At 49.1% G+C, this 14,499-nt stretch overlaps 1 protein-coding gene across 5 annotated transcripts in view; it reads right to left on the bottom strand.

Annotated features, from left to right (window-relative positions):
* Positions 1-14,499, bottom strand: part of IKZF1 (IKAROS family zinc finger 1) — a 96,520-nt gene that overhangs the window by 81,354 nt on the left and 667 nt on the right. The window lies entirely within an intron of this gene.

Below are 14,499 nucleotides of genomic sequence, written 5' to 3'. Positions count from 1 at the left end.
CCCCCTGTGCAAGCACAAGTCGTTCCCAGCTCTGGGGTGACGTTGCTTTCACAACGTTTCCACGGCAGACTTTTTACGGGGTGGTTTGCCATTGCCTCCCCCAGTCATCTACACTTTCTCCCCAGCAAGCTGGGTCCTCATTTGACCGACCTTGGAAGAATGGAAGGCTGAGTCATCCTTGGAGTCGGCAACCTGAAACCAGCTTCTGCCGGGATCGAATTCAGGTTGTGAGCAGAGAGCTTGGACTGCAGTACTGCAGCTTTACCGCTTCCACGCCACGAGGCTCTTTCACAATTCACAATTGCCATGATAAAATAAAAAGGTAAAGGTGGTCTCCTGTGCAAACACCAGTCATTTCCAACTCTGGGGTGACGTCCCATCATGATGTTTTCATGGCAGACTTTTTACAGGGTGGTTTGCCATTGCCTTCCCCAGTCATCTACACTTTCCCCCCAGCAAGCTGGGGACTCATTTTACCGACCTCGGAAGGATGGAAGGCTGAGTCATCCTTGGAGTCAGCAACCTGAAACCAGCTTCTGCCGGGATCGAATTCAGGTTGTGAGCAGAGAGCTTGGACTGCAGTACTGCAGCTTTACCGCTTCCGCGCCTCAAGGCTCTTTCACAATTCACAATTGCCATGATAAAATAAAAAGGTAAAGGTGGTCCCCTGTGCGAACACCAGTCATTTCCAACTCTGGGGTGACGTCGCATCATGATGTTTTCATGGCAGACTTTTTATGGGGTGGTTTGCCGTTGCCTTCCCCAGTCATCTACACTTTCCCCCCAGCAAGCTGGGGACTCATTTTACCGACCTCGGAAGGATGGAAGGCTGAGTCATCCTTGGAGCCGGCAACCTGAAAACCCGGCTTCTGCCGGGATTGAACTCAGGTCGTGAGCAGAGTTTAGGATTGCAGTACTGCAGCAAACACCAACACAAAACAGGTGCATTAAAGCACTGTATGCATCTAGTCCAGATGTCCCCAACCTTTCAGAACCTGTGGTCACATCTGGAATTCCGACACAGGGCACAACCATGAAATGGCTGCCACAGGAGGCAGAAATGGAGGACGAGGAGTTTGGATTTATACCCCACCCTTCACTTGGAGTCTCAGAGCGGTTTACAATCTGCTTCCCTTCCCCTCCCCACAACAGACCCTGTTGTGAGGTAGGTGGGGCTGAGAGAGCTCTGAGAGGACTGCTCTGGAGAGAACAGCTCTGAGAGAACTTTGGCTGACCCAAGATCATCCAACTGTCGGCATGTGGAGAAGTGGGGAAATCAAACCCAGTTCTCCCGGATTAGCGTTTCACGATAAAGTTTATAGCAAGTGCAAATAAACATGCATTTGGGAAACTGCTAATATACTGAATGATGAAGGTTTAGTTCCATCATACTAGGCTATACAGGAAGCAGCAAAGACAACAGATGGGCCCCCATGCATGCTAAAGTTAGTTGTAAATAAGTCCCACTTCAAGCAGTGGGATTTAAGTGAGTCATAGCCTACTTGTTCTATTTAGTAGATTTCACTATAACTCTACTTAGATCCCAGTCCCAGTGGAGTCAGGTAAAAAGAGACAACAAAATGTCTAAAACAGGGGTGTCAAACATGCGGACCGAGGGCTGAATCAGGCCCCCAAACAACTGACTGTCATCTGCTTCCTTCTCTCCCTCTCTCTTGCTTCCTTCTGCATCACAGCTTGCTTTGTCAGGCTTGCTCAATCACGCAGGAGTTACAGAGCAAAGCCTCTATTTTCTCCATTGGCTGAGGCTCCTCCCTTGGGGAGGAAGGAGGGAAGGGATAGCTTGCTTTGCCAGGCTCGCTCTATCACACTATTGAGTTAGTGAGCCAAACCTCTCTTCCTTCTATTGGCTGAGGTTCCTCGTCCCCCCCCCCCCCCCGCCATCCCCTGGGGAAGGAAGGAAAGAGCCAGAGCTTCCTTTGCCCAGGTTCCCTGGATCTCACAAGAGATATACAAAGAAAGCACCTTTAAGACCAACGAATGCTACTGTTTTAAGCATGTTTTAAGTGTGTTTGTTTTTTAAATTGTATTTGTCACTGTCCCTTATAAAGCTGATATCTCTGCTACCTGACATTACATTTGATGATACACATGGCCCATTGTGTGTATGGAACCAACAAGGTCTCATTTATGTCAGATCCGGCCCTCATAACAAATGATTTTGACACCCCTGGTCTAAAACGTGTAACTTTATAATAATACAAAGCACTTACATTTAGAATATCTAAAGCACCTCACGTATATTATCTCAGTAATCCTTCTAACAACCCTGTAGGCTGGACAGAATTATTATTATTCCCTACACTGAAGATGAGACAGTCGTTTGCAGTGAGCGTTTAGCAGCAAAATTTAAACCCAGGACTTTCTGGTTTACAGCCTAGTTTCATGAAACAAGCGGCCCCGTGGCGCAGAGGGGTAAAGCAGCAGTACTGCAGTACTGTGATCTGAACTCTCTGCTCACGACCTGAGTTCGATTCCGGCGGAAGCTGGATTCAGGTAGCCGGCCCAAGGTTGACTCAGCATTCCATCCTTCTGAGGTCGGTCAAATGAGGACCCGGCTTGCTGGGGGGTGTGTGTAAAAGACTGGGGAAGGCAATAGCAAACCACCCCGTAAAAAGTCTGCTGTGAAAACATTGTGAAAGCAATGTCTCCCCGGAGGCGGAAACAACTGGGGCTTGCACAAGGGACCTTTTCTTTCCTTCATGGAACGAGGCAGTGGTAATGTGACCTACTAATCTCTGCAAAATTAATTTTCAGGCCTTTTTTTGCAGGGAACCCCCCTGCAGGAACTCATTTGCATATTAGGCCACACACCCCTGATGCCAAGCTAGCCGGAACTGCTTTCCTGGGCGTTCTTGCTCAAAAGACGCCCTGTTCATTTCTCAATCCAGACTTAACTAAACTGGGAGCATTCATTTATGCCTTTGGTTGGAAACTTCAGGCCACTAGTGCTTAACAAAAGCGCAAAGCCGCAACAGGGCTAGAAAGCGACAGGCATTCACTCCGCAAAAGTTAATTGCTTTCAAGTACCATTACTAATTTTGGTGGGAAAGTTGAGCGTGCGCTTCAGTCTCTCCTGCTGAAAGCGATAGCATTTCGGACGCCTAACTTGAGTTAGATCGTGCCCAACCACAACATATAAATAGCTGCAGATAAACCCAACCTCCGCCTGCGTTCCCTAGGAGTCCTGGTAGGCAAACCGTAAGACAAGTCCTCACAGCTAACTTCACAAGAGCACGGCGGAAAATAATTTTCCATTACCAAAGGCTAAGTCGAAACGGTTGCTGGTAAGCAGTCCGCATCTCTCAGAAGGGCTTTGAAAAAGGCCACCTAAGTTGGCTTGAGACCCTGGAGAGCCGCTGCCAGTCTGAGAAGACAATACTGACTTTGATGGACCAAAGGTCTGATTCAGTATAAGGCAGCTTCATATGTTCATATGTTCAAGTTATAGTGGACTTTTCTCCTGCTTTTGCGTGTCGTTTGGTCCTTCCTTTCTGCCAAATAGAACAAAGTTTGAGTTTAGGGACACCTTTAAGACCAGCGGAGTTTAATTCTGGGTATAAGCTCTCTTGCGCACGCAAGTACATATATGAAGAAGTAGGCCGGCACACAAAAAAAATGTATACCCAGAATTAAACTGTGTTGGTCTTAAAGGTGCCACTGGACTCAAAACTTTGTTCTGTTGCTTGAGACCAACACGGCTGTACCCACCTGAATCTTTTTTGTCAAACAGTCACGTTTAAGACTAGGATGCAGAAGGGGGGGAAAGTGGTGTTCAGGGACACGCCAGTCATAGCCCCCTGACCTCACAAAAGGGGGGGCACGAGTAGAGACTGAGATAAGCAGGAAAGGAAAGAAAGGAAAGGTCCCCTGGGCAAGCACCAGTCGTTTCTGACTCTGGGGTGACGTTGCTTTCACGGCAGACTTTTTACTTTTTTGCCTTCCCCAGTCATCTCCACTTTCCCCCCAGCAAGCTAGGGACTCATTTGACCGACCTCGGAAGGATGGAAGGCTGAGTCAACCTCGAGCCAGCTACCTGAAAACCCAGCTTTCACCGGGGATCGAACTCAGGTCGTGAGCAGAGCTTAGTACTGCAGCTTTAACACTCTGCGCCACAGGGAGATAAGTAGAGCCCTCCCCAAACTTCACCCCTAAATCTCCAGGAGTTTCCCAACCTGGCTGCGACAACCCCCCTATCCCCCTCTCTTGGCCAAAGGAGACCGGAGACCCCTATTAGCTAGGTGCGGTACCTAGAGGTAGGGCCGTCAGCTCTGTCTTGGGAAATACTTGGAGCCTGGTGTTGCCAACCTCCAGATGGTGGCTGGATACCTCCCAATATTACAACTGATCTCCAGAGATCAGCTCACCTGGAGAAAATGGTCACTTTGGAAGGCAGACACGTAAGGCGTTATACCCCCTTCAAGTCCTTCCCCTCCCCAAATCCCACCCCCAAACAGCCCCATCGCCATGCAACATCCCCTGTGCGATGACATGACCCGGAAGGGTCACCATCACGCCAGGCACGTCGTGCTGTGAACAGTCTGGGATTTGGGGTAAAAATCTATGGTACCATAGTTTTTTTTTCCCCAATAATCAAAATTTATTAAAAATTACAGACAAAAAGAAAAAGAACAGCACAATCCAACACAACCCACCACCTATCTCCCCCCACCACCAAGAGCTTGTGGGGTATTTCCAAAGCACAGATTCGAATTCCTCAATTCAATTCCCATACTTTTTATCCATAGATACAGCGGATTCTAAATCTTTTTACAAACCCGATGGTTCCCTCCTCTTAATCTTATTGTTAACATATCCAATTCGGCAGCTTCTAATAGCTTTTGCAAAAATTCATTCCTATCTGGAATTTTCGTAGTCTTCCAATATTTAGCGTACAAAATTCTAGCCACAGTGATAATATGTACCAAGAGTTTTTTCTCCGGCTTGGGGAGATTTTCCTTAATCACACTTAACAAATAAAGTTCTGGGGTATGCGGAAGCCTTATTTTAAAGATTTTCTGGCACCAAATGTTAATTTGAGCCCAATATTTTTTGGCGTGATTACACTGCCACCAAATGTGATAAACGGTACCTTTAATTTTCCCACATTTCCAACATTTATTAGAGTAGGTTGGGTTAATCTTGGCCAGTCTTTCCGGAGTTAAGTACCATCTATACACCATTTTGTATAAATTTTCTTTGAATTCCGATGATCTGGTTAGTTTTAAATTTTGCTTCCAAATATTCTCCCATTCCTTCAACTCAATATTATATCCGGAGTCCTTCGAAAATGGTACCATAGTTTTACTAGAGCATCCACAGCACAATGAAGTCACATTCAAAACTGCCGATTTTATCAGAAACCTAACCCACTCTTCTTTAATACAGCCAAGCCTTTTTTTGAGCAGGAACACACAGGAACACAGTTCCAGCTCTCTTCATATCAGGGGGCTGTGAAACAATGGTGACATCAGAGGGTGTGGCCTAATATGCAAATGTTTCCTGCTGAGCTTTTTCTACAAAACCCCCCGAATACAGCCTTTTTTTGGGGGGGGGGCGGTTTAAACATAAGCAAATTAGTTATCCGTGAGAGGGAGGCTGAAAACCACCATTAAGTGGCACGTACCCATTTAATCTGAACAAGAGACCCAGCCATTTTACTTGGTTTGCTCTAAGGCATCCTGGGTAAGCATTCATGAAACTTCCCCGTTCCCTTTTTGGCTGGGTAGAGCCAATCCCAAAATGCAAGAGGGGAACACCCCGCGCCCCACAGCGGTAGGGAAAACACATCTGATAATATCTGTTGCCGTTCTTTGTTGGCGCTTTGGCTGCGTCTCCAGTTCAGTGCGGGAACGATGCGCTTCATAAAATATTGCTTTCAGGAAGGGGAGAGAAGTGTGAACTCTCAGCTTGTCGTAGGGGTGAGGATTCCTTTAGGAGCGAGCAGTGGCCACATTCCAAGAAACAGGGACAGATGGAGCACGAATACCGAGCCGCTCTCACTAACGCTTGTCGGCTTGTTTCTTTAAAGCCAGCTCAAGCCTGCATCTGCCGGAACCCACAGATCAGGTTGGATCTCAACGTAAACCACCGATTTCTATGCTCGTCGCAACCTTGCTCCTGGCCCCACCCCCAAAGTCCCCAGATATTTCTTGAATTGGACCTGGCAACCCTATCTCCAAGGGAAATTATCTTGGCCAACTGAGAGGTCAGCAGCTATGGAGACTGATTCCCGTAGGGTATAATGGAGAATTGATCCATGGGGCTCTGGAAGGGCTGTTTTTTGAACTAAGACACCAAATGTGCAGCATAGCATCCAGCGTCTCTTCCCAAAATACCCTCCAAGTTTCGAAAGGTTTGGACCAGGGGGTCCAATTCTATGAGCCCCAGAAGGAGGTGCCCCCATCCTCCATTATTTATAATGGAGGGAAGGCATTCAAAAGATGCATGGTCCCTTTCAATATGATGGCCAGAACTCCCTTTGGAGTTCAATTATGCTTGCCAAAACCTTGCTCCTGGCTCCACCCCTAATGTCTCCTGGCCCCACCCCCAAAGTCCCCAGATATTTCTTGAATTGGACCTGGCAACCCTATCTCCAAGGGAAATTATCTTGGCCAACGGAGTGGTCAGCAACCATCTCACCAGGGGTGGAATTCTAGCAGGAGTTCCTTTGCGTATCAGGCCACACACCCCTGATGTAGCCAATCCTCCAAGAGCTTCCAAAAAAAGAGCCTTGTAAGCTCTTGGAGGATTGGCCGCCTCAGGGGTACGTGGCCTAATATGCAAAGGAGCTCCTGCTAGAATTCCAACCCCTGCCTATCACTGATTGGGTAGCTTCATAGATCTGCCATTTGCCAACCTTCAAATGGCACGTCCCTAGGGTTGCCAACTCCAATTCAAGAAATATCTGGGGACGTGGGGGGTGGAGTCAGGAGACGTTGGGATGGAGCCAGGAGCAAGGTTTTGGCAAGCATAATTGAACTCCAAAGGGAGCTCTGGCCACCACATTGAAAGGGACCATGCACCTTTTGAGTGCCTTCCCTCCATTATAAATAATGAAGGATAGGGGCACCGTCTTCTGGGGCTCATAGAATTGGACCCTCTGGTCCAAACTTTTTGAAACTTGGAAGGGCACTTTGGGAAGAGACGCTGGATGCTATGCTGCACATTTGGTGTCTCTAGTTCAAAAAACACCCTTCCAGAGCCCCAGAGATCAATTCTCCATTATACCCTACAGGAATCGGTCTCCATAGGGAATAACAGTGCCCAGCAGACATTTCTCTCCCCCTCCCCACTTTCTGAGGGCTCTGAAGTGAGGAGAGGGCCTCCAAACCGGGGGATACCCTGCCCTCACCTGGGGATTGGCAACGCTACACGTTCCCCCCTTTGGTGTGTCCCTTTCAACGCCTTCTTCATGAAAAGGATTCAGGAAGGCGGCCGGCTGCCCTCCACAAACAGAAGAGAAACTGCGGACAGGGCGGCTTGATCTACCAGGAGGAGCCTGGGCCTCTGAAGCTAAACCTCCCCCCCCCTCCAAATACCACATGAGGAAGAAGAAATTCCTTTCCTCCTAAAACTGAAGGGACAGAGAAACTACAGCCAAGCCATGAGGAACTGCAAACTCCACACTGTGGAGAAGCAAAAATAACCCCCCCCCCCGCCGCCCCTCAGTTCGGCAATTTAAGGAAGGGACGTTTCCCTCTCCTCTGCTCTATTTCCTTTTGAGGTTGCATCCAGCTGGAAGGGGGGTGGGGACGTTTAGTTTAGGCTGGTGGGGAGGGGCGTTTATTACACGAATGCACCTGTCCCAGAGTTGAAGCTTTCTTTCATTTTACAGATCAGCGAACTCTAAGGGCTCTTCAGTTTTTATCACCTGGCAAACGTGTGTTTCCAGGGCTTCTTTTGTGGCAGGAATGCCTTTGCATATTAGGCCACACACCCCTGATGTAGCCAGCCCAGGGGTGCCCAAACTGTGGCATGGGAGCACATGTGGCTCTTTCACACATATTGTGTGGCTCTTGAAACCCCCACTACCTTATCAGCCAGCTTGGAGAAGGCATTTGTCTCTTTCAATCACTTCACCAAGCCAGCCAGTGGTTTGGGGAGTGCATTTAAAGTTGCTTTCTTTCTGCCTCCCATCCCCCATCTATTTGCCTTCCTGCCTGCCTTCTTGCTCTCAGACATCTGACATTCATGTCTTGCAACTCTCAAACGCCTGGCATTTATTCTATGTGGCTCTTACGTTAAGCCACTTTGGCCACCGCTGAGCCAGCCAATCCTCCTGGAGCTTACAGTTGGCCCTGTACTAAGAGCCCTGGAAGCTCTTGGAGGATTGGCTACATCAGGGGTGTGTGGCCTAAAAGCCCTGTGTGTTTCGAAGCCCAGGTTTATAGAGAAAAGGAGGATGTAGAAGAACAGGGACGGGGTTATCTGAGGCTGAAGGTCAGAAGTCGGGCGGCTGAACTTCTTGACAAGCTTCCACCGAAAAGACCAATTTTCCCTTGGCTAGACTGGTTTTGGATACTGGCTGGGCAGAAAACCCTTTGAAGGGGAGAACTCCTGGATGGGAAAAAGGTTTTAACATCCTCTCCACCAACTAGTAGAGCCCCGTGGCGCAGAGTGGTAAAGCTGCAGTACTGCAGTCGGAGCCCTCTGCTCACGACCTGAGTTCGATCCCCGGTGAAGCTGGGTTTTCAGGTAGCCGGCTCCAGGTTGACTCAGCCCTCCATCCTTCCGAGGTCAGTAAAATGAGTACCCAGCTTGCTGGGGGGAAAGTGTAGATGACTGGAGAAGGCAATGGCAAACCACCCCGTAAAAAGTCTGCCACGAGAACATTGTGAAAGCAACGTCACTCCAGAGTCGAAAACGACTGGTGCTTGCACAACCTTTTACCACCAACTAGTACTTTTTCCCAAATGCCACTGTGTGGGTATCGTGAGAAGAAAAAGGGTCTCTGACCTCGTGCTTTCCTCTTGGCATTCAGTTGTGCCCAAATACAACATCAGGTTCTAGTAAGTGCCTCAATATTGCAGGATAGAAACGATGTAAGGATAGCATGACTTCACTGGCAAGGTTACCGGACATTCACCTCCAAAGCAATCTCCAGGTGATCAGGATATTTCCCTCAATGGGTTTCATCCAGCCTGGCAATTTGTGCTTATTCCTCCTCCTTGCTGCAGAACCCTCCATGACATACTTCTGCAGCGGAGGACTTCTCACACACACAGGTGGTGCAATAATGTCAACCAGAAGTGACATCATCGCGCCGGGAACGTTGTACAGGGGGACGTTCTAGGAATTGTGATAAAACTCTATGGTACCATAAAGTTTTACTGCAATTCCTAGAGTGTCCCCCCATGAAATGTTCCTGGTGTGATGATGTCACTTCCGGGAGATGTCATTGTGCCATGTGTTCCGTGTGGCAGGGATCAGGGGCAGGGATCCCCCTGGTGGCCTCCTCCCTGCCGGCGGGTTGGGGTCCCCTATACTGGGGGATCCCCTGTCCCCCAGTGGTAGCTTGACAGCCCTACATTCCTCAAGGGTCCCATTTTCCCCAGGACCACAGTCTGATGCTGTCGTAGGATGCCAGCTCTGTTGTAGGATGCCAGCTCTCGGCTGAGAAATACTTGGAGATTTTGGGGACAGAGCTGGGGAAGGGAGAGGTTTGGGAAGGGGAGGGACCTCATCTGGGTACAATGCCACAGAGTCCGCCCTCTGTAGCAGCCATTTTCTCCAGGGGAACTGAGCTCTGACATCAGTTGTAATAGCAGATCTCTCGGTCCCACTTGGACGTTGGCAATCGTATGCTGTGGAGATTAGTGGGATATGGTTTGGGGGCAAGAAAGTCCCATTCTACTATTGGGAAATTTAGTCCGGATCCAACCCAGTCCCTCCTTGTTGGATCTGGTTGTTTGTTTCAGCTCCAGAGCTTACTTTGGGCTCTGCTTTTACACAAGAGCCAAATTACAATGAGTCGCGTTTCATCTGTGTGGCTCGAAATTCTCCAGAATCCGTGTGGTAGCAAAATACATTACTCAACAAACAAGTCTTCCTTTCAACACTTGCCTACTGAAAGTACAATCCCTTTGTCGTCATGCCTGTGGGTAATGCCACACACATAGCGCGGGGTGGCCAACGGTAGCTCTCCAGATGTTTTTTTGCCTACAATTCCCATCAGCGCCAGCCAGCATGGCCAATGGCTGGGGCCGATGGGAGCTGTAGGCAAAAAAAAAAAAAAATCTGGAGAGCTACCGTTGGCCACCCCTGACATAGCATAAAGAAGTGGCCTTCAAAACACATTCCCTGGAGAGAAAAAGAAACCACCACTACAATTGCCATCCTCCAAGTTTCGGCTGGAGACCTCCCATTATTACAACTGATCTCCAGGTGACAGGGATCTTTTCACCTGGAGGAAACGATCACTTTGGAGGGTGGACTCGAGGGCATTGTACCCTTCTGAGGTCCCACCCCAAACCCTGCCCTACTCAGGCTACAACCCCCAAATCTCCAGGTATTTCCCAACGAAGAGCCGGCCACCCTAAAAACCACTAGTGGAGCTCGTTCAGCTCCTTCCTACAGGTAGGTTTGCCAGCTCTCATTATAACAAGAAATCTCCTGCCAGCTGCCCCCAGCCACTCGGTAAGCCGGGGGAGAGGGAGAAAAGAAAAAAGAAATCCCACTGAGTTGATGGCGTGAAATCATTTCTGGGGTGAACCTAGTCACATCACACTGCTCTAGGATTCAGCAGAAACTCCATGATTTATAGGGTTGCCAGGTCTGTGTTGGAAAATACCTGGGCTTTGGGGGTGGATCCGGGAGAGGGCAAGGTTTGGGGAGGGGTGGGGCCTCAGCAGGGCACAATGCCATAGAGGGAAGCTGATCTTTGCCAGCTGGAGATCAGTTGTAAAAGCAGGAGATCTCCCGGCCCCACCTGGAGGCTGGCAACCCTAAATTCCCCCTGAATCCTAGAGCGGTGTGACAGCTAAGGTGGTCAGGTCCACCCCCAGGTGGGTGAGTTGTTAACTCCAGGTTGGGAACTTCTGGAGATGTGGGGATGGAGCCTGAGGAGGACAGGGACCTCACTGGGGTACAATGCCATAGAGCAGGGGTGTGAAACATGTGGCCCAGGGGCCGAATCAGGGCTCCTATCAGACCCCTGAGCAACCTGCTGTCATCTGCTTCCTTCTCCCTCTCTCTTGCTTCCTTCTGCATCACAGCTTGCTTTGCCAGGCTTGCTCCATTGCACAGCAGCTACAGAGCCAAGCCTCTATTTTCTCCATTGGCTAAGGCTCCTCCCTTGTGGAGGAAAGGGGGGGGTGAGGAAGAGCTTGCTTTGCCAGGCTCTCTCAATCGCACAGCAGAGCTACTGAGCCAAGCCTCTCTTCCTTCTATTGGCTGAGGCTCCTCCCCCTCCTGGTCCCCTAAGGAAGGAAGGAAAGAGCCGGAGCTTCCTTTGCCCAGTTCCCTGGATCCCATGGGAGAGATACAAAGAAAGCGCCTTTAAGACCAACAACTGCTAATGTTTTAAGCATGTTTTATTTTAAGTTTTTTTTAAAAATCTTTAATTGTGTTTGTCGGTGTCTTTTATAAAGTTTATCTCTCTGCATGGCCCGGCCCAACGAGAGCGCGCTTATGTCAGTTCCGGCCCTCATAACAAATGAGTTCGACGCCCCTTCCATAGAGTCTACCTTCCAATGCTTCCATTTTCTCTAGGGTAACTGATCTCTGCAGTTGGGGGATGAGCTGTAATTCCAGGGGATCCTCAGGTTCCACCTGGTGGCTGGCATTTCCAGCAGCATTTCCCATGTCTCTGCCCTTCCCAGTCTCCCACCATCTAGGCCCAGGCGTAAAAAGAAGTATATGCTCTTCCTTGTCATGAATCAAAAAACCAGGGCCTATTTTGTAGCAGGAACTCTTTTGCATATTAGGCTACACTCCCCCTAATGTAGCCAATCCTCCAAGAGCTTACAGGGCTCTTCTACCAGGGCCTACTATAAGCTCTTGGCGGATTGGCTACATCGTGTGTGTGTGTGTATGTAGCCTAATATGCAAAGGAGTTCCTGCTACAAAAAAAGCCCTGCTAAAAATCTAATAGTCCCCTACAAATTTAGGCTACCAAACATATAGCCATCATGCTGCTGATAACCAGGCAATTCTCAAGGCCTTGCTGAAACGGACCAGCTCTCCACTTATTCCAGCACTGTATTTCCGCCAGCAGGAAGCTCGCAAAAAGTATTGACAGCCCCCTTCTGAGATTGAAGCCTAGCATCTAAACCAGGGGTGGCCAAACTGCGGCTCTTTCACAAGCATTGTGTGGCTCTCGAAGCCCCCAGCATCCCATCAGCCAGCTTGGAGAAGACATTTCTCTCTTTAAATCGCTTCTCCAAGCCAAGTCAGCTGGCAGCTTAGAGACTGCATTTAAAGTTAAAGTTGCTTTTTTCCCACCTCTTCCTCCCCATCTCCCTCCCTGCTCTCAAATATCTGACGTTCATGTCTTGTGGCTCTCAAACATCTGTCGTTTATTCTATGTGGCTCTTGCATGAAGCATGTTTGGCCACACTTGATCTAACCCATCAGAAAGTTCTTCCTCTCCTACCATGTAGACTAATTCTCATCCCACACATATAAAGCCTCACACTGATCCCCACCCTTTTCCTCTCGCGCAGGTGTCTGTACAGGAAACCCACAAGTCAGAGGAAATTCTGCAAAAATTGTAACTCCGTCTCCTTTTCAGCTTGCCTTTAGCGGGATGTGCCGCTCAGGCGCATGCCTGCAGCTTAACCGAAGGTTCACTCGAATGTTCGATCTCTCGAAGGGCACGCGAACCAGAGTGAGGAGAGGCCTGGGCAACTGGCGATGCGATAAGCCAGCTTATGGTTGCCAGGTCGGACTCAAGAAGAATCTGGAGACTTTGGGGGGTGGGGCCAGAAGCAAGGCTGCGACAATCACGATTGAACTCCAAAGGGAGTTCCGGCCATAATATGTAAAGGGACCGCATGCCTTTAAAATGCCTTCTTTCTATTTGGAATAATGAAGGATAGGGGCACCTTCTTTTGGAGCTCACAAAATTGGACCCCCTGGTCCAATCTTTTTGAAACTTGAGGGGTATTTTTGAGGAGAGGCACCGGATGCTATGCTGAAAATTTGGTGCCTCGACCTCAATAAAACAGCCCCCCCAGAGCCCCAGATACCCACAGATCAATTCTTCATCGGGCAGGAGCGGCCAAACTGGTGTGGGCACCTTCTTTTGGAGCTCACAGAATTGGACCCCCTGGTCCAATCTTTTTGAAACTCGGGGGGTGTTTTGAGCCAAACCTATTGGTGACAGAAGGAACCTTAACATAAGCAGTACCAGTAGTAAGAGGCAACCTCATGAGGAGACCTTGACCTCTAAACCAGGGTCGTGGGGCCTCCAAGGTAACTACTGGGTGAACCAGGATGCTGGAGTTGACAGACTGCTGGTCTGCTCTGGTAGGGCTCGTCTTATAATGTTAAACTTGTTCTGTAGATCCAATTCCAAATTAAGTGATTGGGGGCAGAGGACTAGGCTTTGGAGGGGGGGAAGCTGTAACTTCCAGGGGTATTGTTATTATTGATAAACTCCCACCTGAAGAAAGCTGATGATCTATGTCGGTGCTCTTCCCTTTTATGAAAAATACTCATCCTGTTCTCAGTCTGCCGCCCAGAACAGCAAATGACTGTGGAGCAGCCTTTGTTCTGAAACCTTCCAGGGTTCCAGATTCAGACCCAGATAGGGTTCCCAAGTCCCTCTGCTGCTGCCTCCAAAACTTTGGTGAACTCAGAAGACTGCAAATGTGGTGAAGCTGGTGGTGTGAGACGTTTGGTTCCACTGCTGGTGTATCTACTGCACGGGCTTCTGGGGACTTATGTAGCTACAAGAATAGACAGCTTCAAGAGGGGACTGGATCAACATATGGAGCAGAGGTCCATCAGTGGCTATTAGCCACAGCGTACTGTTGGAACTCTCTGTCTGGGGCAGTGATGTTCTGTATTCTTGGTGCTTGGGAGGAGCATGGGTATGAGGGCTTCTAGCGTCCTTGCCCCACTGGTGGACCTCCTGATGGCACCTGGGTTTTTTGGCCACTGTGTGACACAGAGTGTTGGACTGGATAGGCCATTGGTCTGATCCAACATGACTTCTCTTATGTTCTCCTATGAAAGATTTGGAGAGCTGGCTGATGGAGGGGGAACATTGGGCAAGCCTAACTGATGCTTCTTGTCCAAGTTTGAATACTCGGGTTAAGGTCTTAAACATGCTCCAGATTTGTGGCAGCCAGAAGACCAACACATAGATCCTCCAGATCTGACCACGAATCGGAACTGTATCCTGCTGTACAATGCTCAGCTTCATGTAGGGTGGCCAGGTCAGGGTTGGAAAATACAAGGAGACTTTGGGGGTGGATCCGGGAGAGGGCAGGGTTTGTGGAAGGGAGGGGCCTCAATAAGGTAGAATGCCCTAGG

The sequence above is a fragment of the Heteronotia binoei genome, chromosome 10, assembly GCF_032191835.1.
Source record: "Heteronotia binoei isolate CCM8104 ecotype False Entrance Well chromosome 10, APGP_CSIRO_Hbin_v1, whole genome shotgun sequence".
In the NCBI taxonomy this organism is placed as follows: Eukaryota; Metazoa; Chordata; class Lepidosauria; order Squamata; family Gekkonidae; genus Heteronotia; species Heteronotia binoei.
The sequence above is the reverse complement of the archived record's forward strand: the minus strand, read 5'-3'. Positions and strand labels throughout refer to the sequence as shown.